This window comes from Dipodomys spectabilis, unplaced genomic scaffold (genome assembly GCF_019054845.1).
Source record: "Dipodomys spectabilis isolate Male_0828 unplaced genomic scaffold, ASM1905484v1 ptg000030l, whole genome shotgun sequence".
Lineage (NCBI taxonomy): Eukaryota > Metazoa > Chordata > Mammalia > Rodentia > Heteromyidae > Dipodomys > Dipodomys spectabilis.
This window is the reverse complement of record NW_024870707.1, coordinates 4,229,878-4,233,590: the sequence shown is the minus strand read 5'-3', so window position 1 is coordinate 4,233,590 and position 3,713 is coordinate 4,229,878. Positions and strand designations below refer to the sequence as shown.

Sequence of the window (3,713 nt, the reverse complement as noted above, 5' to 3'; positions counted from 1 at the left end):
AATATTTCAACAAAGAAGATAATTATCCCAATAAGTAAACAGATACATTTTCTTTTGAACTTCTTAATATTGTATGCAATTCTCCATTTTTCAATGTAATTTTAGTCTGAAAAAATGTATTGATAAACAGATTCTTTTCTATAACATATTTCGTGTTGCCTCTTTTAAATATATGTTCTTCAAACGCAAGATAATAGAGTTCAGCATGGAGAGTTCGATGCTGCAAGAGGCTTATATGATCATCTTTTGAAAAGTAAAACATAGAACCTGATGCTATGATAAAACATGAATTTAATACACTCCACAGACCTGTGTGATGCTTCAACTTAAGAGTGGGGTATACAGACAACAACAAAACAAAAACCCCACCAAACAGAAACACATTCATAGAAACTGGAAGTTATGTTATGATAATAGAAAACTGCATTAGCCATTCAATCTTCAGTAGCTACTATTATCTCTTGCTAGCAGCATAAAACTCTACTACCAGTTCTTAGGATACATTACAAGCCCATTAACTATTTTATCACATCTTTATTTATTATGGTTGTAATTCCTCTGTCTTCAAAGAAAACAAACCATTTTACTGTTTTTCCAATAATCTTTAGAGAACACTTTTAGATAAAAGCTTGACTACTGTGGGAAAATCCAGTAGTTAAGTATAAAGAGAGAGAGTCCATTTTAATTTTATGGTCATTCAGGAAGAAAGGAGATTCTGTTCACATCTGAAGCATACTTGCGGACTTACATTTTATTTAACTTTTATAAGAAGATATCATATATTTTTGCCCATGTTCTCTGAAGGGCAGATTTAACATCTTTGTTCCTCAGGCTATAGATCAAGGGATTCAACATGGGTATGACCAAGGTGTAAAAGATGGAAGCCACTTTATCAATGTCAGAGGAGTGACTGGACTTGGGCTGCACATACATAAATATCAATGTCCCATAGAAGACTACTACCACGGTCAGGTGAGACCCACAGGTAGAGAAAGCCTTGCGTCTTCCATCAGCAGATTTCATCCTCAGAATAGTTATGAGAAGGAGCAGGTAGGACACAAGGACTATCAGAAGAGAGGAGATCAAATTAATGGCTGAGAAGATCAAAATAATCATTTCAATGTCATGTGTATCTGAGCAGAGCAAAGATAACAAAGGGAGACTCTCACAATAGAAATGACTGATGACATTGTAGCCGCAGAAAGATGAAGTGAAAATCTTTATGGTGACAAGAAGAGACATGAATGTACAGTAAAGATATGGGATGGCCACCAGGACCCAACATAGTCTTTGTGACATTGTGACAGTGTAGAGCAGCGGGTTACAGATGGCCACATAGCGGTCATAGGACATGGCTGACAGAATAAAATAAATGTGATAAAAAATGCTAGCTGAGTAGCACAAAAGTTATAGGAAATGGTGTTTGTGTTGACAACAAAATTCATCAACATCTTGGGTCCCACAACTGTAGAGTAACCAAGGTCAGTGAGAGCCAGATGTCTGAGAAAAAAGTACATTGGGGTCTGCAGCCTGGAGTCCACCATGGTAAGGATGATCATGCCCAGGTTGCCCATCACAGAGACCACATAGATGATGAGGAACAGAGTGAACAATGGCACCTGCAGCTCAGGACGATCCGTGATGCCCATCAGGATGAATTCTCTCACCATGGTGAGGTTGTGAGTTTCCATCCTGCTTGATACCAATACCTTCTCTGGAGAGAGACATCAGAACAGTCAGCAGATTTCAAATATCATCTTCACTTGAAAACCACTTGAATATGACATACAAATATTTCTGTAGATCATATTTGTAAATAAAACCATCTTTACAATAACTACATGTATATATATATCATCTAATTATTAGGTTTCTCTGTCATTTATCTATTGATTTAAACATTTACCTGCCTGGGAGAAAGAAAGTGAGAGAAAGTTAATTGATTCTCCTTTAGAGTTATTTCAATGCCAAAGGTATAGTTTTCAATGTCCAGAGATGTTATGTGTTTCCTGTTTCTTACTATAACCAATACCTCTCTCATGTACTATTTATTATGAAATATACATTTTCCTAATGTATATATGTAATATACATTAGGCTGATAGTTAAATATTGAACCATATAGATACATATCAAAAAAGTTACAAATATTACATGTTCTAAGAATCATAGAAATTTGAGTCCCATATCTATGGATAATTATTGTACTGTTTTAGTTTTATTATATGTCACTTATATAATTTTAATCACACATCCACACACTAATTTAATTTAATAGTAAATTGTAATGCTTTACCCAATCACAAGTGTCAAATGATAAATTTAATAAATCAATATAACCCTCTAACCCAAATAAGAGACTTAAAAACTCTGGATCATTAAAACAATACATATATGGTCGTGCAAACAATCTTAGGATAGAATGAAAAAATATTACTTTTGCAAATAGGTTTACTTTATTCACATATATAAATCTAGACTGAGCTTGCAATTTTAGGAGAAGGCATAAAGAGTACCAACATTCAGTGGGCCTACCAAACATAGATTTCAAACAATATGTACATGTGAACTTTTGGTTTCTAAGAATGGTGATAATTATCTACTTGGAAGAGGTTCTCATTGTGTATATGAACATCCTACTGGACAAAGACATGTTCTTAGTCCTTTGTCAATACTCACACAACAAATAGAAGTGGAATAGATAAAGAAATACATAGTAAATATCACTTGCCCTTATATCTACTCCAGCACTCTGAGAACAAAACTCTACATTATGCAAGTGTTTAAAATTATTTTCCTTCTATTATAAGTATTTTAATACTTATATTTTGATAATCTAACTCTTTATTAAAATGCTTATTTAAGCCGGGCGCTGGTGGCTCACACCTGTAATCCTAGCTACTCAGGAGGCTGAGATTTGAGGATTGCGGTTCAAAGCCAGCCCAGGCAGGAGAGACTGTGAGACTCCTATCTCCAATAAACCACCAGAAAACCAGAAGTGGCGCTGTAGCTCAAGTGGTAGAGCCCTCGCCTTGAGCTGAAGAGCTGAGGGACAGCGCCCAAGCCCAGAGTTCAAGCCCTAGGACCAAAAAAGCAAAAAACAATGCTTATTTTAACCTTAGGATATTTCCTTTACAGTTGAGACCTGCTTCCTTGCATTCAAGGAAGTGCTCACATCTTGCAAATTGAGTGTACAACCAAAAGCAAAATAACATACACAAAGAAAATACATCTGAATATCTCTAACAACCAAGGGAAGCAAAATGTATATTACTTGAAGCTTGACAGCATCTAATTATTAGCTTTATAAAAAAATTCTGAAAAATTCTAAAAATTAGATTGCTTGCATAACATTCATGAGGTCCTTGGTCCAATTCCTCAGTACCACATAAACAAAAATAATAATAAAAAGATATAAAATATATTCTAAAAAATCCTGAGCAAAAGTGTTTGCTGAATACAAACATAAATAGCAATGATCCAGTTTGTAGTAAGAATAGAGATACTAGTTTCCAAAAAAATGCAAATAAATAAGCATTTTTTATAAGACTTTGTGTGAAAATGTTTATAAAAGTTTTGTACATAATTCATTATAATATTGCTGAAAATATGGCTATCTGATATTTTCTTCTACTCCAGGTAGGCTACTTTTTTTTGTTTTTGTCGGTCGTGGGGCCTGAACTCTGGGCCTGGGCAATGTTCCTCAGCTCTTC

General features: G+C 34.7%; 1 pseudogene; it reads right to left on the bottom strand.

The window, feature by feature from the left end:
- Nucleotides 1-762: 762 nt before the first annotated feature.
- On the bottom strand, nt 763-1,691 carry LOC122105098 (annotated as a pseudogene).
- Between the last annotated feature and the right edge of the window lie 2,022 nt (nt 1,692-3,713).